We start from the raw sequence: 22,544 nt of genomic DNA, 5'->3' as shown, positions 1-22,544 counted from the left end.
TTTTGTTTTCCTAAAGCCATGTATGGGAACATCCCTCATTTTAATCAAAGAAAGAAGACAGTTTTGCTGTTTTCCCCTGTGTGCACTTCTGTAGTCTGCAATGGTTTGAGGCAAAGTTATTTGAGTTTGTGTGTCCCTAATCATTCAATGCAATGTGTGTACGTGACTGTGTGTGTGTGTGTGTGTGTGTGTGTGTGTGTGTGTGTGTGTGTGTGTGTGTGTGTGTGTGTGTGTGTGTGTGTGTGTGTAAAACTGCAAAAGCTCTGTTGACTTGGTGTACTGAATGTGGGTTTTGATGATTAGAGACACAAAACAGTTTTGTTGTCTCTGTGGCGCAGGTATTTTGCCTGCTAGATGTAGCTCTAATATGCCCAATGGGTAGCAAAGGCTTATCATTGTAAATACTGGCCTTTCACAGAAACACACTCTCACACACACACAGACACATTCACATGTGTATACTATATATGCAACCAGAAAACATGACTTTATCAGATAGGCGTCCCACAACAGCTTTGGAAGTTCACACACATGCTGTTATTGCGATGAAATTTAGAGTAAGTTCTGAAAGTACCTGAGGTCAAATAGATGTACAATTAAGCTGATGGGATGTCAGAAGCTGCATTTGTCAAACTAAAGAAGCACGCGCTCATCTTATCATCAGTATGCATTTAACAGTGAGAGGACAGCACTGCGAGGAAACCGCCACCAGCTCTGAAGAACGCTTTTTGACAGGGGACTGTCACCAGGCACCATGGCAGACATGACTTATTTTACTTATTTTAATATTGAAGAATATCTACTTCTTTTCTACTTCTATAAGAAGTTGGAAATATTTTGCATTTATATTTTAAAGGAGTGTCTGCTTTTTCAAATGTATAAAAGTGAAAATCTTTGCACTTGGTGTTGGGTCGGCGCTTCCACGGGCCCCGCTGATTTAGAGACTTATTCCCGTTAACGAAGCAAGACGAACAGCTCAACCGGTTTTTCACATGCTAGCACAGGAAGCATCTCAGAGCAGCCCTTCTGCCCTCAGTCTCAGACCACTTCGAAGAAAGAGCTTCCCCTGCAGCCTTTTATACTGTGACACAGTTTACACAAACACCTATTGTAAAAAAAACCCCTATGGTGCATCATAAACCCTAAGGCATCGAGTGTGTATGTGTATTCATGTGCGAGCATGTGTGTGTGTGTGTATTCATGTGCGAGCATGTGTGTGTGTGTGTGTGTGTGTGTGTGTGTGTGTGTGTGTGTGTGTGTGTGTGTGTATGCATGTGCACTCAGATTAGTGTCAAGCCATGTTTTGGCCATTTTTCACTCACAGCAAATGGGAAAATATAAAGACTTTTTCATTGTAACAGGGAACCAGTACTCATTATTTTAATAGCTTTATGGAAATAAGTGTGTGTCAGCCTTGAAAGTGGATAGTGGAAAATATGCTCCAAAAGAATGAGAGACTATCATGGTTCTAGGTGTTTGACAGTTTTTACTTTGTTTGGGACTTTTGGTTCACTTGGATTTGAGTTTAAGGTTTGTATTAGTTAATCATAAATTCAGTATTTCATTAGCGTTCTTGTTGTATGTGTTTGTTCCCCTTTGTGTCTAGACTAACTGTCTTGTGTCCATGTCCTGTAATCAGTGTCCCCATGTTTGTTTACCTTCGGGCTCCCTTGTGTCCCCATGCGTGTGTTAATTCCTGTTTTATTTTTATAGTCCCCTGTCTCATGTGAATGTTCTTGAGTTTGACTTCCTTTGTCTCGTTAGTTATGATTCACTTGAGCTGTGCTTCCATGTGTCTCCACTCACTTTAATTCCCCTTATGGGTATACAATGTCTGCATCTTTCTCTGTTGTTCATCGCAACCGCCCTCATGGTGTGTGTAATCTCCTTCTGTCTGGCCATTCCTGCAATGTTTAGTTTTGTATTTGCCAAAAAACTAACACCATTTCATAAAAAGAACAAACCAAGAATCAAACATGGAGGTTGTAGTGTGATGGTCTGGGGCCCCTTTGCTCCTTCAGGACCTAGATGACTTGATTGAAATGATGGAACCATGAATTCTGCTCTTTACCAAAAGTCTACAAGGAGAATGTCCAGCCAACAGTTCCTTCCCTGAAGCTCAAGCACACTTGAGTTATGCAGCAGGGTAATGATCTGAAACACACCAGCAAGTCCACTTCTGAATGGCTAAAAGAAAAAAGCAAAACAAAATGAAGGTTTGGGAGTGGCCTGGTCAAGGTGTAGACTCAAATCAGACAGGTATTGTTTGGTATGACCTTAATCCGACTGTTAATGCTGGAAAACATGGCTAAATTCTGCAACAATTCTGCAGAGAAGAGTGGGCCAAAATTCCTCCACAGGGATATGAAAGACTCATTACCCATTATCACAAACGCTTGACTGCAGTTCTTGCTGCCAAGGGTGGCACAACCAGTTATTACGTTTAGGAGGCAATTACTTTTTCACATAGTACATTGCAACATCAGTTTTATTGTTATTAACAAATAGCACATTATGTGATATCCTTCCAATGCTATCAATCTGGATTTAGCTGTGTTTTGTAATCTTGTGCTAAGCCCACGTAAGCAATTTCTTTTTAACCCTTGTATGGTGTTCGGGTCTGTGAGACCCGTTTTCAGTTTTTCTCAAAAGAAAAATTAAACAATTAATTATTTTTTCAACCTGAAATTCATTGGCTTTGGCTTATTTTCTGTGAAGAACATGAATCCGAACTAATTTTCAATGACCTCATACTGTACCTCCCCCCACGCATTTACATTACATACAAGGTGTTCGGGTCCACTGGACCCAGGCCTAATAAAAGTGTTGAAAGTGCAGGTCCTGTGTTCCCACACTCTGTCTTCCTCCTTTCTGGTGCTGCTGATGGTGTTTTCTTCCCCTCCTGCTCCCGCACAAAGTTGCAACATTGTTGAAAATTCAACTATCAACACCGTCTGCTCTTACATTCCCACACATTTTACCCTCTTTCTTGAGGGATCCAAATTTTCTCATCCCCTGTCCCACCTGCAAATTAGGGGCATAATACTATAAATAAGACTTTGCCAGTGTGGTTCTTTATCACAACTGATCAAGATGGCAAAAGATTATCTGCTGCGAGGGCCATCCAATTGATTTTGGAAGAGAGAGTGGCTTCGGATGATGATGTTGACAAAGAGGTTTCAGAATATTTCACATTTCTGAAAATTTAGAGTCTGACAGTGACTTTGAAGAAGAGGATGAGGTTGAGCACCATTTAGTAACAAAACGAAGACGAGCACCCCATCTGCAGCCAGCTCCAGGACCAGAACAAGCCCACCAGACAGCAAGTGAAGAAATATGGATGTCAATAACTGGTGAAATTGAATGGTCTTCTTGCCCAAGAAATGAGCCACCCTGCAGAGCTGTTACTGTGATAAGCCAGGGCCAACACGGCTGACAGTTACTCATGTGCAGGACATCAAGTCTTCATTTGAGCTTTTCATCCCAGATTACATCCAGAAAATTATTCTGGATTGCAGTAATCTAGAAGGAAGGTGTGTTTTTGGAGAGAGGTGGAAGGAGATGGACCAAATTGATCTGCAGGCCTACTTTGGGGTTCTTATCCTTGCAGGAGTTTTCAGGTCCAAAGGGGAATCCACAGAATCCTGTGGGATGCAGAAACCGGCAAGAACCTTTCCGTGCATCAATGTCTCTGGAAAACTTCCACAAAATTTCCAGGATTATCCGTTTTGATAGCCGAGACGACAGACCAGCTCGACGGCAGAGAGACAAGCTAGCTGCCATCAGGACAGTGTGGGATAAGTGTGTGCACCACCTACCCCTGTTTTACAACCCTGGGCCTAATGTCACCATTGATGAGCAGCTGATCCCATTTAGTTGTGAAACATATTGCTTCACGTGTAAATGTGTTGTCTTTCCACTCACTCCACTTGATTATAACTGATTTATGTTTTTATAACATTTTATAAAAAAAAATAAAAAATAAAAAAAAACGAGAAGCACATTAATTCATAAATGTGATCTAACAAAGGTAAAGGGAAAAAAATTAACCATGTTTGCTGTTCATGTGGCTTGTAATTGGGATGAAGTAAACATCTGTTGAGTAATTTAACATAAAATTGTTTGATAGTGTTAATTTGGAAAGCCAAAACTAGCGGGTCCACCAGACCCATGAACACTGGCTGAGTAACAAAAATATGAACACCACACAAGGGTTAAGGCAGACGTTTAATGTCTTTTTAATTACTTTGTGATGAATAACCTGGCTTCAAGAAGGGAAAAAAACAACATTCTGCGGTAATAATGGTTTAGATTTTGACATGTGCTTTTCCCCAACAGCCACTAAATAGCCAGATATCTTAGTTCACTTATTTTGTCCTCTTCTTTGAGTGAAATGCAGAGTTAAAGTTGGTTAAGATGATTAGGAAAGTAAAAAAAATTGGCCGGCTAATTTGCAGCAGTCAAGGTGAGAAAAGTTGTGAAATGAGAGAAAGTTTACTCTACAGAGACACACAAAAAACAGAAGGGCAGGAAGGAAACCAAAGATGCCACTAAAGAAGCAAAATCTAAAGCAGACAGAGAGAAAGTTCAAAAACAACAACACAGAAAAAAGCAGACAGGGGAGCAGGCAGTGACAAAGATGAAAACAACAACCAGAAAACAAGACAAGGCACTTTGACATCTGCCAGCTGTCCTCACTTCCACCTCCCAAAACTCAACTTGAGCTGAGAAACATGTAGTTAAATGCTAAGGTCTCAGCTGGATAGGTAACCTTGATGTGCAATATATTTATCACCAAGGCCTATGTAAGTCAGCATCACATCAGGGATCAAAGTAGTATAAATTAATGGCTGCCAACTTTGTGATGTAGAGGTTATGTGGCCTTAGTTTCACTGACTTTCTATAGCTACTTGTTGCAATGTAGCAACAAGTGGCTGTAGAAAACCATTTACTTAGACTCATTGAAAATGAATTCAACATTGGCTAGTAATGGTTCTTCTTTTAGAATGAGACCCTGTATTAGGAAGTAGCTGTGAAGTGGTTATACATTTTTATAATTTTCAACAAATGGCTTGCTCTCAGCCCACCTTTTGACACGTCTTAAGGGTAAAAAAAAAATAAGCATCATTCTTCACATGGATTCTTTGGATCAATAAACTGCATTTTCATGCTTTTCCATTAATAACTTATTTTATTTTTACAGGAGCCAACTTGAGAGTAATCACGGCTCATCAGAGGTTTCACCTGAAAAGTAGACAATATCTGGTAAACAACAGAGGATTAGAAATCTTGTTGCTCTGAATAAGGTCACAGGAATGCCACCCAAATTCAAGGAGTCCCCGATTGATGTCACTGCCAACATGACTCTGAAAAAGTTTTGCAGAGAAATCACTGGCTGTATTCTTCCATTGCATCAACCTCCTGTCTCCGTGAAGCTGGTTTATGAACTATTCAGCTGAGACTAAAATACTTCTTGCATTTTTGTCCTCCCAGCACCTGCAAGTACAACTGAATGAGATGTGATGTTTTAGAAAAATATATTCTATTCTTTTTATGTAACTTGTTTGTCTTCTATCATCAAGCTTCTTATTTTTATAAAACTTGAACTTTCTTGGAGGTTAAAATTACATCTGGTGATACTACATCACATACAGCATAAGTCTTCTGTTACATATAAGTTATATATATATATATATATATATATAAACTTCCCTCCATCCTTATCATTATCCTGGGGCTTGAATCTGCCCTTTCATCTCGGAACAATTGTTCTGTTTTGACAGACTGGAAAGAGCTGAAGGCTCAGACCTCCAGCTTAAATTAGTTTCCTCTGACATCCAAGATGAGGGGAGGAAGACAGAGAGAGAGCATCTTAGCAAGGAGACTGTTGAAACTAAGGGAGAAAGATCACGGCTTCAGATTGGTGCTCTCTGAGATCTACTTTTGTGGGCAGGAGGGAGAAATAAGAAAAATGAGTGAAGAGGATGGTATGCATGTGGGACAAAGTAAGGAAGGATAGGCATATATATTGATTGAAAGAGCAAAATGAAAGAAAGGAAATGAAGAAGAAAAGAGGATAAGTCTAACTACTGATGTGTACACCTAAATAGCAAATGTGGAGAAGGAGACAGAGGATAGTGGGATAACTTTGCTCTGAATGACCTTGCTCAACATGAACATTGTGCTCATGGGGAAGGATCCTAAGAAAAAAGGTTTTAAATGATTGCTGTACCTGAAAATAGGTTATGTTTTGCTCACTATCTTCAGTGTTGCAACTTCTCCCAAAGATAGGAGATTTCTACCTGTGATGACCTCAAGACCGTTTTGCAGTGAGGCAACAGCACTAACCCCTCAGCCACCACCTCTATAATGATTATAAAGGCCAAAAACAAATCAAAACTCCATCAGGGAGACACCAGAGATGATTGGCAATAGAAGCTGCAGGACTAAAGGATTTCCTTGAAAACTCAGAAACCCCAAAAAAATGATTTAAAAAGAGTTATTGAAAAAACTTCTATTGAAGGTTTTTTGTGTGAGGTAAGTTTTAAATGAACTGGTTCTTATACAGCGCTTTTTTACTCTAACTGAGCACTCAACGTGCTTTATGCAACCTGCATCATTCACCCACTCAGTGGGTGCTTTTTTATGCTTAAGTGTTTTCTAACATTCACACTCCAATGGATGTATTTTACCCAATGATATTTGGCATGATATCTGGCAAACCACCAACCTTCCAATAAGTAGATATCCTGCTCTACTACTTGAGCTACAGACACTCAGGACATTTTTGAGAGTTCTCCTTCTGGATCAATCCAAGATTTTCTCACCAGTGATGGAACTGGATTTTTGTACTGTACATGGCTACAGAATGTCCTTTTATCACCTATCCGATCTCTGTTTAAGATATTATTTCCACCTAACAGAAAGTTGGCAGTTTGAAAACAAACTTTCTACAAATCTTGTAGGTTAGGTACCTCACCAGCCTAGACCTCTAAAGATGTGTTTACTATAAGCAGCTTTAGCTTTATATGAATTTAAACTTTCATTTAGCACACAGGTATGACCAAAATTCCAGAAAAGTCTCATAAAATCAGGACAGCGGCCATCATGAGAAAAGTTTATAACATAGCTTAAATGGGAAAGCTGGTTTACATTAATTTTAATAGGTGATGTGTGTATTGTTTTGTGCTTGTAGAGCTGTCTGACTAGAAAACCAGGAAAGTATGAACACAATAAAATCTGTGAGAGAAAGTCCAATCTTGCAGGATCAATGAAACTTTTCTCTTTGTTCTTTTCAGTTTTTTATGTGATATTGTGGCGGACCACCAGGTGGCTCCACTCACACCCAAGTTGAACGGAAGTGTTGGGGTGGAGATTTTGGCGCTCAATATATGTGAAGTTCTGAGAGTCAGTTAATAAAGTTGGAGTGAGACACAGAGACCTCTCCTGTCGTTATTACATACCTCCACAATATCGGTTTTTATATTCACAAAAGCGTTATTGTATTCGCAAACACAGGGATCATGGATATGTTGCTTTAACCATGAGAAATGCATAGGGGTCATTAAAAAACTTTAGTGTATGTTGTCTGTTGGTGTTAGACCTGCAATAAAATAACAACCTGCAGGGTGTACTCTCCCTCTCAACCTATGAAAACTGGGATAGGCTCCAGCCCCCTGTGACTGTGGTTGTGCTGAATTGGGTTGGATGGATGGATGGAATTCAATCAGCAATAGGCTAAGGCATATGCAGACTAAGCACCTGATTAGGGCCCTCACGAGCCCGGGGATTCCTCAAGAGCACTTGAAAGTTCCACAAGGCAGGCTAACAGATAAGCTTTAGACTTGTTGTGCTACATCAGTAACAGCCACAGAGACCAAAGCAAAATATTTTGCTACATTTTAACAGTCTGACAACCTAATTCTACTGACTTAATTATTTCTGTCGCTTGTGTCACAGAAGGGTCATGTTCATCGACACTGTAATACTGTAAGTAGATCCAGATAAGTATGCTCCAGGAAATGATGTATTCCTCTGGGGAGGAAAGGGAAAAAAAATAAAGATCCCAGCTGCCATAGGACAAGAGGCAGGGTAGACCCTGGACAGGTCGCCAATCTATCACAGACAGGCAATCATTTACACCTACAGGCAATTTAGAATCACAAATGAAGCTAACCCCACTTTTTTTCCTTTGGACTGTGGGGGAAAGTCGGAGAGCCCACTGACAGTTTATTAATATTTATCACTCCTTTTTCTGAAACACAGTGAGCAAGTAAGTGAGAAAGTAAACTCAGCTTTGATAATCGTATTAATAAGGTAACCACTACTATTTTCTGTCACTTAAACAATATATCAAATGTTAGAAAATTCTTATCTCAAACTGTCTCTGAGAAACTGGTCCACACGATCATATGAAGCGGATTAGAAAATGGCAAGGCTGTATTTGCATGATTATACAGTCTATTACAACTTCACCTCAAGAATCCCTACATGTGCTTGGAGATTTGGCCATATTACTCCAGTGCTGAAGCCATTCATTCATTGGATCCTAGTTCAATACAGAATCACCTTTAAAATGATTTTATTAGTTCATAAAGCTTTCAGTGGTTTGACGGCTACATACATCTTTGACTTGCTTAGTGTCTAATCAAGCAAGACCTCTCGGGACCTAAGTATACCAAAAGTGTTTTCAGTTACTGCGGCAGGACTTGGTGAGAATGGGACAATCTGGTTGTTACATCCTGGGAGGCTGTGGGAGTGTGTGGGCGTGGTGTTGTCTTCTCTCTCTCCTCCTCCTTCGTTCTGGCCCCTCCCCTTGTCTCTCTCTGCCCCTGCCCTCTCCTTTAGGCCACACCTGCTGCTCATCTGCTCTCGTTACAACCAATTACCCTCAGGGGTGATATAAGCTGGAGAAGAGCAGTGTGGAAGAGGAAGGGAGAGGTTTCTGGTGGTTTTCCTCTGTGCTGGTCAGAGTGTGCTACTGACTTAGGTGTGGAACAGCCTGCTGCGTGTGACCAGCCTTCTGGTGTGTGGCTCTGGTGTGTGAGTAGTGCTTAACTGAGCAGTGATTGCCCATGAGTGACAGCGGCCTTCCTTAGTTTGTGTGGCCTGCCTGGATATTGTTTGTTAGCAGCGTTGCTGTCTCTTTCTGTTGAAGCCTTATTGTTGTTTTCTTTGTTGAAGTGGTCATTACCACTTTGGGTTGACCTCCCTGATTTCTTATTAAAGCAGCGGTGCTGTCTCCTTTTGTTGTTGCCATTTATAGTTATTGAGGTGTTTGCCTACAATAAAGATCTATTTTATATTAAATACCTCTGCCTGGCGTTCTTTTCATTCCACCTGGATCTAACTGTTACTGTCCCCCACCCTCATCGCCTAGCATTTAAGAGGGGACGTAACAAAGTGGGGGCTCGTCCGGGATCGGAATGAAAGGAATTGGGTTGATTACAAGTGTGAACAGGTGTTTGTGTGTTGTGTGAAGGTCATTTGGCTAGCTGCTGCTCTCCCCGGCTAGCACAGGGGAGTGTCTAGCTGAGCATTTGCTCTTCCTTCGGACACTCGTTTTTTGTTTTGCCTTTTTTATTTTCGGAGCAAACCCGGGTGGGGATTAATTCTCTGTTGGGGGTAGGCTTGTCGGTGCCTGTGGCACTTGATGATTTGCCTTTAAAGTGGCCTCGAGCCTGGTACGCTCCAGAAGCTAGGACAGGCTAGAGTCTGAGTAGGCAGGACTGGGGGGAGTGTGGGTAGAATTTTTAATTAATGGTTGACTTGACACAACACATTTCTCTTTCGCCTGTGTGTGTAGTTCTATAGTGAAGGCGTTGTGTGTGGCCCTTTAGTGGTTTGCTTGTGTTTTGCAGGCCGTTTTGAGTTTTCATGGCTACTTTTGATATTGCTGGGTTTACGGCAGAGCCGTCGCTTGCCCTGCTGGATGTTTGTAGGAAGAGGGATCTGCATGAGCTGGCTACATATTACGGGATCAGTGTCTCCACTGGTCTACGCAAAGCCGAGCTGAAAGCCGCTCTGGTGTCCGGGTTGTTGGAGAAGAGGGTGGTTGTAATGCAGGAACCCCCGAGCACACCCGGTCCGGCTGGACCAAGTGCGGCGCCTCACGTTCCAGGCCAGGTTGTAGAACCATCAGTGTCTACACCTATGGACCAGGGGTTGCCCGAGGGGGGGCTAGTGACGCTGCCCCGTTTTGATCCACTCTCCACCCAGTCATCAGAGGGTTCTAAGCAGGATGCTAGGCTCAAAATCCATCTGGCTCGTCTCCAGCTGGAGAAGGAGCAGCGTGAGAGAGAGTTCCAGCTGAAAAGGGAGATGGAGCTTAGGCGTTTGGATGCGGAACTGGCTAGGGCTAGGGAGGTTGAGCTGATGAAGGTGGAGGCAGAGACGAAGGTCAAGCTGCGACAGCTAGAACTCCAGCAGGCCTCCTCCCCTCCTGTGGTGGCTTCGCTGTCACAGACAGACGTACAGTTTGATGTAGGACGGAATAGTCGTCTGGTCCCTGCATTTCGTGACACTGAGGTGGAGATTTATTTTGAATCATTTGAGCGGATAGCGACAGCCTTGCGTTGGCCGCGGGATGCGTGGGCCATCCTGCTACAGTGCAAGCTGGTGGGCAAGGCACAGGAAGTTTGTTCCTCGTTGTCCGCTGAATGCAGCTTGGACTACGACAAACTGAAAAGTGCAATCCTGTTGGCCTATGAGCTAGTCCCCGAGGCTTACAGGCAGCGATTTCGGGGGCTGAAAAAGGTGCAGGGTCAATCCTTCCTGGATTTCGCAAGAGAAAAGAGTGTCCTCTTTGATCGGTGGTGTATGGCCTGTTAAGCTGCAGACCTAGCTTCGGTACGGGAATTAATTCTCATTGAGGAATTCAAAAACTGCGTCACAGAGTGGATGGCGGTATATCTGAACGAGCAGAAGGTCTCTACGTTGCAGCAGACCGCGACCCTGGCTGACGAGTTCGCACTCGTCCATAAAACCAGTGTTGTTAAGTATGAGAGACGCGATACACTAGAAAAGGCTAGCGGTGCTAGTGGTGAGCAAGACACAAGGAGAGAGGTGCCTGTGCCTCGTCGCAGGTCAGACCGGAAATGTTTCTACTGTTTTAAATCCGGCCATTTAATAGCGGACTGCGAGGCCTACAGGCGGAGACAGCCAGTTTCAACACCACGTAAACCAAAAGGGATAGGGCTGATTAAAAACGCTTCTCCTGGTAGCAGACCACTTAGCACTGAAACGCCTGACGAATGTTTTAAACCTTTCATTTTCAAAGGAGCGGTGTCACTCTCTGGTAAGCCTGGAGATGGGCGTACTGTGACCATTCTACGCGACACAGGTGGTTCACAGTCCCTCATACTGGCTAGTGCACTTGCCTTTGATGAAAAGACTGCCAGCGGCACTGACGTTATTGTTAGGGGCGTTGGAATGACTTATGTGCCAGCCCCCCTCCATCGAATTTGGGTGCAGAGTGACCTAATAAGTGGTGCTTTTCCTGTAGCTGTGTGTCCTTGCTTCCCGATTGATGGTGTAGACTTCATAATGGGCAATGACATTGCAGGCGGGAAGGTTTATCCTACCCCAGAGGTCATAAAGACCCCTGACCCAAGCCCCTTGCCAGATGTTTTAAACCGGCAGCACCCGGATGTATTTCCCGTAGGTGTTCTTACCGGGTCACAGGCCCATCGGCAGGGAGAAGTGGTTGACTTGTCAGGGTCAGTGGTCGGCTCTATGCTGGGGATGGATGTGATGCCCTCGGAGGGGGAGGTGGGTCCTGATGCCAAGGAACTGGCTCAAGAAGTGGCTGAGCCTGCTCCTGAACACGCAGCCCCCCCTCTCCTCACACGGGAGGCCCTTATTATCACTCAGAAAGCAGACCCATCGTTAACCAAATGTTTTGCTGCCGTAGATGAGAGTGATCATCTGACAGGAGACAGGAAGCAGACATTTGTTGTATGTGATGGATTGCTAATGCGCAGGTGGACTTCAAAGCCAGGGGAGGACTGGAGTGTAGTCCAACAGATAGTGGTCCCGGCTAGTTTACGTCAGCACGTGCTACAGTTAGCCCATGACCATTCATGGTCAGGACATTTGGGGATAACTAAAACATATGACCGTATTCTGCAGCACTTCTTCTGGCCGGCAATGAAGACAGATGTTGCGAAGTACTGTAATACTTGTCATACGTGTCAACTGGTGGGCAAACTGTGCCCCCCGCCCCACTATGTCCAATACCTGCTGTTGGTGAGCCATTCGAGCATGTTTTGGTCGATTGTGTTGGTCCGTTGCCAAGAACACGAGCAGGCAATCAGTTTTTGTTGACCATAATGTGTTTGTCCACGCGGTTCCCTGAAGCAATTCCTCTGCGGAGGGTCACCACTGCAAACATTACTAAGGCGCTAATCAAGTTTTTCACCACCTTTGGTCTTCCAAAAACAGTGCAAACAGACCAGGGAACTAATTTCTTATCTCGAGCATTTAAACAGACTTTAGCCTCCCTGGGCGTCTCTCATTCTGTGTCTAGTGCTTATCACCCAGAGTCGCAAGGTGCACTTGAGCGTTGGCACCAAACACTTAAGGCCATGCTAAAAAAGTACTGCCATGACACGGGCAGAAGCTGGGATGAGGGTGTCCCCTTTGTACTGTTTGCAATACGCAATGTTAAGCAAGAGTCCTTAGGATTCAGCCCAGCTACACTTGTGTTTGGCCGCGAGGTGCGGGGCCCGCTAAAGATGTTGAAAGAGAGGTTCCTTAGTGGGGGTGTTCCAAAAACTAACGTGGCAGATTTTGTGAAGACATGTAAGGATCGTTGGCAACGTGCTACCTCATTAGCGAAAGAGGCCCTGTGTACTGCCCAGGCGTGCATGAAGACGTGGCATGACAGAAAGGCTGTGAAAAGGCATTTTCAGGCTGGGGACAAGGTCTTAGTGTTGCTACCGGTGCCTGGTTCTGCTCTTACGGCCCGTTTTGCGGGACCGTACGTCATAGTGAGGAAAGTGTCTGAGACGGATTATGTTCTCAGTACCCCAGAGCGCAGGAGGAAAACACTCCTGTGCCACATCAACATGTTAAAACCCTACAATGATAGGGAAACCCATGAGACTGTTGCCAGTGCGGCAACCTCCGGCTCTGTCTCTGCCACCGTGCTGAGTGTAGAGGCCAGTGCTGACGACGGTCTGCATATACTTTCTGAGGGACAACAGTGTGGACGGTTGGCGAATTCAGCTTACTTAGCCGAAGTAACAGCCCACTTGTCTCATCTGTCCCCTTCACAATGCGAAGATGTGCTTAATCTACTGCACTCCTACCCCTCTCTCTTTGGTGATGTGCCCTCGCGTACAAATGTTTGTGAACATGATATCGATGTTGGTGACGCAACCCCAATCAATGGTTTGGTGAAACCGAGTCACAGCCCTTGGAGCTCTCCATGTTTACTTACGCCCCAATCTGGTGGCTGATGCACTCTCACGCAGTGCATAGTGATGAGTTTCTTCTGTGTTTTGTATAGTGTGGATATAGGGTGGGGGGAATGTTACATCCTGGGAGGCTGTGGGAGTGTGTGGGCGTGGTGTTGTCTTCTCCCTCTCCTCCTCCTTCGTTCTGGCCCCTCCCCTTGTCTCTCTCTGCCCCTGCCCTCTCCTTTAGGTCACACCTGCTGCTCATCTGCTCTCGTTACAACCAGTTACCCTCAGGGGTGATATAAGCTGGAGAAGAGCAGTGTGGAAGAGGAAGGGAGAGGTTTCTGGTGGTTTTCCTCTGTGCTGGTCAGAGTGTGCTACTGACTTAGGTGTGGAACAGCCTGCTGCGTGTGACCAGCCTTCTGGTGTGTGGCTCTGGTGTGTGAGTAGTGCTTAACTGAGCAGTGATTGCCCATGAGTGACAGCGGCCTTCCTTAGTTTGTGTGGCCTGCCTGGATATTGTTTGTTAGCAGCGTTGCTGTCTCTTTCTGTTGAAGCCTTATTGTTGTTTTCTTTGTTGAAGTGGTCATTACCACTTTGGGTTGACCTCCCTGATTTCTTATTAAAGCAGCGGTGCTGTCTCCTTTTGTTGTTGCCATTTATAATTATTGAGGTGTTTGCCTACAATAAAGATCTATTTTATATTAAATACCTCTGCCTGGCGTTCTTTTCATTCCACCTGGATCTAACTGTTACTGTCCCCCACCCTCATCGCCTAGCATTTAAGAGGGGACGTAACACTGGTTGTTCAGTGATCCTACTTCCGGGCCTAAAGTAGTCTGCGTTTAATATGGCTTTTGTCTTGTTAACATGTTTAATGTTATGTATTTTCTTATATTTGATCTCAAAAAGCTCCTAAAACAGTCAGTGATCATTTATTTAAGCTCAGTTTTTAAAACCTTAGGATGTAACTACAGCCCAGCCCATGCAGCAGTATATGAATGACTAACCTCGTATTGTGGATGGATTATCTCAGTTGTTCTCCTGGCTGAAGTTTGGTCCTTTTACAGCATCTTGCCATGCGATTACATTTGTTCCTGACCACCGAGAACACTCACGCTAAATTTATTGAGTGGGAAAAAAAGTTAGCTTGTTTATATCATGCTAACATAGCTGTGTCACTAGCGGTCACGTAGCACATCATTATATACCAGCTAGCTCAACTTCAGTAACCCTACAAACGTCACTGCTGTTTAGTTTTCTGTCTTCATTTATGCTGGAAGTGATAACAGAGCTGTACGTTTTAATTTGTTTCCTAAACCCCGCAGTCAGGACATGCTATATTGTATTTAGATAGAAGCTAGCGAGCTAACTCCCAACTCCGTTAAATGTCATAAATTCCGTTTTCATGGATGCCTGGATGTTAAACTCAATTGTTACACCTGGTAGAGCAGAACTCTGATAATTTTATTAAAGATGAAAGACTTTAGACAGTTTTTCAACTCTCAGTAATGCCATAGTGATCGTTTGATATATGGACCTGCAGCGGAGTTCAGGTCCAGACACGGCTAGTGACGTCAGACTGAACAATCGGATAAGCACTATGACTGCTAAGGGGAAAGAGCTGACTGATATGATAGAAAGAAGGAAGGTAGACGATAAGTACACTGTATGAGTAGAGGAGGATGAGCAGGAGGCCAAATGGAAGGAAAGTAAGGATGAAAGGATGGAAATGGTGAACACATAATTCAAAAACAGGAAGGAATATAGGGTGATGTAAAGGAATGGAGGTACATGCAAACATACAAAAGGTGCAATCTGAAAGAGATAGGAAACTAGAAGGTAATGTCTGGGGAGAGTCAGGTAGGTTTCGCTTGCTGTTTTGCCCTTAATAACTAAAATAATTATTAAAAAAATAATTCATCAAATAAGAAGTGAAAGAAATAACTTTAAGTCATAATGTCTTGGAGCAATGCACAGTAAGTCTATTCACCACCATGCTCCAAGAATCACCCATTATCATAAATTTCCCCTGACGCTTAATGTTCTGTTATCAAAATATAAATAACTAAATAAATAAATACATTTTTGGGTTTCATACAAACGGTAATTGGTTTCATCTAGTACAACATACAATGTTTAAAAGTAATCATCCATACATTTTGTTCCACGTTTTCAGTTCAGGGTCGCAGGAGCATACCTCAGCTATCTTAGGGCAAGAGGCAGAGTACACCATGGTAAACTGTCCAGAGATACAAAGAGCCATTCATGCTCACACTGATTGGTGATGATCATTTTCAAGCTGCTTCAGCTTCTGTTATGGGATGGCTTATTTTAGAATTATGTGCAGTACCTGGATTAGAGGATTAATACAGAGAAGTATTCTTGAGAAGTAGTGGTACACAGAGGGTTGTGAACAGCTCTGAAAATGAAAAAGAAAGTACCTAAAGCTGCTGCCAGTGAGGAATTCAAGTCACACAGCACTTTATTTTACATAGGTTTTAGTACTGAAACTACTTGTCAAGGCTAAAATATGCACTTCCAGCCCATCAGTTTTTTTTGCCATAACACAGTACATAACAGACTGCCAAAGGACACCTTGTGTATACATGTGACATGCCAGCAGCTTTGACAAAACAGCATTATCTTGGGAATGAGAACAGCACCAGAGCTTCTGATTATTGGATGACTCGCATTACCTCCTGAGTCAGAGCCACAGCCACCCCAGAGCAATGCCAGCATGAATATGGGATAAAAGCTCCAATTAGTGTCCCTGGAGAAGTTAGTGCAGCTAATGGAATCTCAGTCGCTGCAACTTGATCTTAAAAATGCAAAACTAGCTTTCCAGGTCAGATATCCGCCTTGGGAAAACAGAACAGCTCACAAATGTTTAGCCTCATGGAAAACATTGGCCCTCATCTGCAGTGGACATGGCGTGAGGAAAGGTAAGTGATGCAACAACTTCCAATAACCGTTGGGGGCTTAAAAAATTCTCAGAAATGTACAACATCAGCTAAAAGTGGTTGAGATACCTCATCTATCCATCTATTATTATGACTATGATGAGTTTGTGATATGGACTACTTTGGGTTTCATATGTTAGACTGGTTTTGATTGTTGTGACTTGATGGACGGATTTTTTTTATATATATTACATTATTATTATTATTATTATTATTATTATTATTATTATTATTATAAGCCCAAAAGATTCCCTCCTGCTTCTTGTCTCCAGGTGCAATTTATTACCTCTTTACCTACTGCCTGACAATACTTGAGGCCCACACATTTAAAGCGTTAGAATTACTGTCACAGGTAGAACTCTGCTGGGTGCACTTGCTCCACCCGAAGGCCATCTGCTGATCAGCACCTTCACCAGACCCATGACTGCCCACCCACAAAGCCATTATGGGTTTTTCCAGTGAGTAACAACCCCATTGGGGAATACTGACACAGGCCCCTACACAGCAAGCAACACCCTGACCCATTGTTCAGATGTCTTTTTTATTCTCTCTTTTCTTTCCTCAGAGAAGGTGTTATAAAGCCAATTTTCTCCTTTCCCAGGTCCCTCACAGATCATAAAAGCCAAACACAACTCAATCCCATTGTGCCACTTTACAACAGCTACAGTAAAAAAGAAATGGAAAGACCACATAACTACCATTTATCAGACCCACTGATAAGAAAGTACAGTTGTTAGCAAATGCTCTAAGGAGTCCAGCAGAGGGGAAATTAGGTTCTACTGTATCGAGCACATACAATGAAAGGCAGACACTGGAAAACAAGGCTCCCTAGAGAAACTGTGACTCCTGACCAGTGTGAGACGATCAAAATGTACCTTAACCTCGAGATAAATTTGTATATGGGGCTGAAAGCTTACGCAACAAGTTTCAAGAACTTCTCAGTGGGAGACAGCAGGGGAAGATACTGGCAGCCTGTCAGAATTTGAGCAGCGTATTATGACAGGCCCAAACCGCAAGTGCCTGTCAATCAATGTCACTTCCCTTGTTAGTAAGTCATTATTTCATGATAGCACTGACGTTATTCTATAATATCATAATCACCGAAGTGAAATATTGCAAACATACTCTGCAGTGGCCTCTTTTGTTAGCAGAAATTATTTCCAATAATCTCCAATAAATTTAGGAAGGACTAATGCTCCTTTTAGAGGTCACCACAGCAGATCATCTGCCTACAGCTAACCCTTTTTCCAGCATCTTCTTCTGTCACACTGACCTTCTTCATGCCCTCCTTCACTGTATCCATCAATTTATTTTCTTTCTCTTTTTCTCCTGCTTGTCGTGTCGTGTTCCTTGCCTCTCTAACTTTGCCTAAAAAACCAAATAACCTGAGCTGTGCCTCTGATGTACTAATTTCTAATCGTATCAATCCTGGTCACTCCTGATGGAAATCTTAATATATTTAACTCTGCCTCCACTTGATTTTTTATTATTGCTACTGTCTCCAAAATATACATTGCAGCGCGGCTTGCTATTATCTCATAAACCTTCCCTTTAACTCTTGTGCCATCTTTTTTTGTCACAAATCACAGCTGACACTTGTCTCGAAACACTCTAGCATGCCTATAATCTCTTCTTCACCTCTCTTCTCAGCCTAGCTTCAGTCCGTCTGCATATCACCCTCATTCTTCTCTATTGCTCAGGGTTCTTCTCACTCTCTAAGATTCCTTTAAACAAAAGTCTACTTCCCTGTGTCCTACACATGTACTTTCGTGTACTTCCTTATTCCACTTTGAAGTGTCCTTGTTCTTCGTCCTCTGTCCAGATGCTGCACCAAACACCTTATTGGCAGTTTGCCTTGGTACTACAGCTGTAGTGCTGTTTTTTTAGTCATTTTATAATTCTTCCCTACCACCCAGAGCCTGTCTCAACTTCTCCCTCAGTAAAAGAATTCTTCCTTTTTCAATTTCTACCATTTAATCCTTGCCTTTGACTTCACTCACTTCCTCATCTTAATCTTCAAAGTCATCCTACAGACTACCATCCAATGCTGCCTAGCTACATTTTCCACTACCACCCATGCCTTGCATGCCTCTCTTAACCCCAACAACACTATTCATATACTTCCTTCAAGATTACACCCACTCCCTTTCTCATCCTATCTAAACCATCTAAACTGTGGTAGAACATTTAGAATCCACCTCCAATGCTCCTGGCCTTGATTCGTTTCTACCTGGTCCCTACCTTGCCCTTATCAGCCAACCAGCTAATACAAAAAACAGAAAAACAAGGCGAGGTGAAACAAGGGAAAAACTAAACTGAAACCTAAACTGGGAAAAATTACGACTAACTATGAAAACAATGACGAGAGACAAGAACATAAAACTGAACAGGAACATGCAACAACGCAACTCTGAAATACAGTGGTCCCTCACTATAATGCAGTTCAAAGTGGCTCAAATGTCTGTGTCTCAATCTCGCGTCTCATAATGACGTGAAGAAATAGTTTTAAAAATTATTGAATATGAAAACAATAAGAGAGTGTTACAGACATCACCCTAAAGAATGTAGCCTCATGGGCAGTGTAGTCCGTGCTGCAGAGAGAATGGACCGCCATACCCGTGATGTGTCTGTGAGCGCGAGGAGGGAGAAAAAGGAGAGTGGAAAAGTAGGCGTTGTCATTGAGCAGAAACGGGAGCTGGAAGCATGTAAATATAATAATAACCACTGCAGCCAAGAAGAGTGCCTGACGAGCCCAGTTGTAAGTAAGCTATTAAGACTCGACTGTACACTGTGTTCTTGTTTTCCTCCGAAACAATAAGTTCTGTTGGAGCAGTCTTTCAACGCCTCTCTCTGTCTCTCGCTAGCAAAGTTGACCCAGACAACAAAGTAAAGCTAGTTTTCGGCTTCCAACACAGAACCTGACGTATTAGCCAGAGGTCCCTTTACTGGCTCGGAGCCACGGACCTGTTTTATATACGCGCAGAATAGTTTTCTATACGAGATCGCTGCAAAAAGTGCAGCCTTACTAATGTCCACCCTACTGTTCCTCATTTTATATTAAGATTGAAAAATCTAGTCGGTATTGGTAGGGTGAGTAACCTTCAGTAATAGTAATAAATCACATTCATGTAGTTGTAAAAAGCTTGATAATATATTAAGTAATCCAAAGTATTCAGAATACGTTACTCTCATTGAGTAACGTAACGGAATACGTTACCAAATACATTTTGGGGCATGTATTCTGTAATGTGTAGTGGAATACATTTTAAAAGTAACCTTCCCAACACTGACCAAAAAGTTGGAAAAGTGTGAAAATGTTCATGCTTGTTTGAGAAAAGTGTATAAAGTGTGTAGTGAGGGGTTTTACAGCCTTAAAACATCTATAATAATTGTAAAAAAAAATAAATGAGCGACCACTGTAATCCAAACATGAACCTGAACAGTGAAAAGCAAAAACTCTGTGACTTGACATACATGCATACAGACAACCCGACAAAGAACAGGAGACAGAGGACTTAAATACATAGGAGGGAACAGACTGATTACAGACTTACTCTTTTTGGCATTCAGTGCAGTCTTTTCCCATCTACAGCAAATTATTTTCTTTGGCTTGGCTTTGGTGTGGGACCAAAATTTCAAACAATTTCAAGCCATTATTAGTGACTGAGGCTTGGGATTTGTGAATTGAGCTTTTTACTTGGGATTCTTTTACCAAATAGTTTGTTCTTTTAGAAGGACATCAAGTCCAGATCGTTTTTCAAAATGGAAAACCTGGATCAGACTGATTGCTCTTAAGTTTGGCATGCAGTTGAAACCAGCCTCAAATATGTTGTGTATGTTTCTGTTCTGTGTCCTGTTCTGTTTGTATATGTGCTTTTATTCTGCTGCTGTTACAACCAAATTTCCCCTTGTGGGACAATTAAAGGATTATTCTATGCTTCTATTGTAAATAACCAATAGAGGAACTGCAGTTTTTTAAATGCAATGTTCTAATTCAGCTGGCAAATATTGGTGCTTGTCCAGTCTCTTACAAAACACTAAGCATATATTTCCTGTGACTGGTCATCGACATCCAGCAGGGCCAGATTTATTTGACTAATGAACACAGTATATTATCGAATCATTTTTGTGGTTCGTGTTTTCGTTTTTTTTTTTTCAATATTCATATTTGAAAAGTCCAAAAATAGCTGCTCACTTCTTCATAATTGGTCACCATAGTAGATAGATTTCTTTATTAGCAGCCTAGGCTCCACAGTTTTCAAGATATGTTCAAATGTTGTGTGATGGTAGATACCACTGATAATGTCTGATAAGAGGAGATGAGCAGATGTGAACACTGCTCTAGAATCCATTACCACAACCAGTAACACTGAAACCAGTCAGCTGATGTAGGTTATTATGACTGTATTCCTGGAGGCGCTTGGTTATAAGATCTAGGATACATGTAGAGGAACCCATGCAGAAGAAATTCAGGGAAGCCTGGATAATATTAGTCGGTTAACTTTTTTTTTTATGCTATTGTTCACGTGCTATTGTAAGGTAACCTTGAGGGTCTGAAAGGTCCCTATAAATAAAATGTATTATTATTATTATTATTATTATTATTATTATTAACTGAGAAGCAGAAGAGTTTCGTGAGTCGTTGATGGTACAATAAAATGTTCTGGAGTTTCTAGACCCTCAGTTACAGACAACGGCTCACAGCTGTAGCTACCAGGACTTCTTGAATCATGTTTGGCATCATTCTTGGGTGTGGTCCAGTTAATTTCAGTTAATTCATGATTTAACATATGATAAATATGCAGTTGATCTCAGTAAATCACATGATAACATGGGGCTAGGTTTCACAATGGGTTCACCTGAAATCTTGGCTGATTGTGACCCACATCCGTTTTCACACCTTGACTCATGTGATTAGGTAGAGGATCAATAGGGGGTCCATGACCCTCTTGGGGACACTCCACCAATTGCTCATAGAACTGAAGAAGCTTCTTGGATGAGAGGTGAAATGTTTTACATTAAACTTAAAGAAGTCCAGACGCTTTTCTTTCAAAGCCCCTTAGACTACGTGGATGACTGAGAACCTTCACAGATATAAATATGAAAAAGCAAATGACAAATCAGGAAGGGGCAAATACTTTCTGATCAGACTATACATGTACCTATTCTACAACGTACTTGGTTCACTTATTATATCCTGCAAATCTTTCTTATATGTCCCATAAATCATGCACTTCCTTCTCACATGTGGCTGCAATAGCAGGTTAATTAGCATTTGTGAAAGCAGTCCATCTGGTCTGTCAGAGAGTATCATCACCAAAGGATGTAATAGAGGAATGGTGTCCCTAAGCATACCATATGTTCTCGTTTCCCAGTGTGAACTACCAGGGAACCAGTCACTAAAAACACTTACTGTTTATTAAAATCGGCATTTATAGATATTTAGAGTCTATTAACAGCGGTTTTTCATGCCAAACCGGTAGAAAACAAACCCATCTGTTGGTCTATTGCCATCAATAACCACCTGAGAAAAGAGTGGAGAGTGTTTGTTGGTTTCATAACCCTCCAGAGTATCTCTGGTCAGTCACACTTTATGGTTCCTAGTATCACAGGCTCCAGAGAAAAGTAAATGGGCAATAGTCGACAGCCTCTTTTTTAGGGGCGTAAAGGTTGATTATTTTATGTTAGGTTGCTTTTCCTTTCCTTTCCTTTTATTATGGATTAAGGGCTTAAAATCTATACAGAACAACTCTAACATAAACATTAGAGATTAGCGACTGCTGTTTCCAGGATGAGTGATACACCTGCTGCTGTCAGACCTGCAGTTATCAGGCTGTGATGTTCTCCTTCATAGTGGACAGAAATTATTTTTTTGGAGTGGCACAATTAATTTGTGTGGCATCTTATTGAATGCACAACAGCTGACTGTTATGTAAATAATTTGAAATGGTTATTTAAAAAAGGAAAAAGTCAAATGGCTGCAAATAACTTTCTTATTTGCCAGTTTGTGCATAGGATTTTAAAATTGACAATTTATATTTGCATTTAAAGTTATTAAAGTTATGAAATATGATTCAATAAACATGTTTGTGGTTGTTACAGTAGAAAATATAACTTTTTCTACTCGGATTTTATGTTTTCTGTCTGACTTTAGATCAATTGTGTTAATACAGTATGTCAA

This window comes from Aulonocara sp. 'chitande type north' Nkhata Bay, linkage group LG2 (assembly GCF_057382095.1).
Source record: "Aulonocara sp. 'chitande type north' Nkhata Bay isolate Kocher_YH1m ecotype deep benthic linkage group LG2, A_spYH_male_GT1.1, whole genome shotgun sequence".
Taxonomy (NCBI): domain Eukaryota; kingdom Metazoa; phylum Chordata; class Actinopteri; order Cichliformes; family Cichlidae; genus Aulonocara; species Aulonocara sp. 'chitande type north' Nkhata Bay.
The sequence above is the reverse complement of the archived record's forward strand: the minus strand, read 5'-3'. Positions refer to the sequence as shown.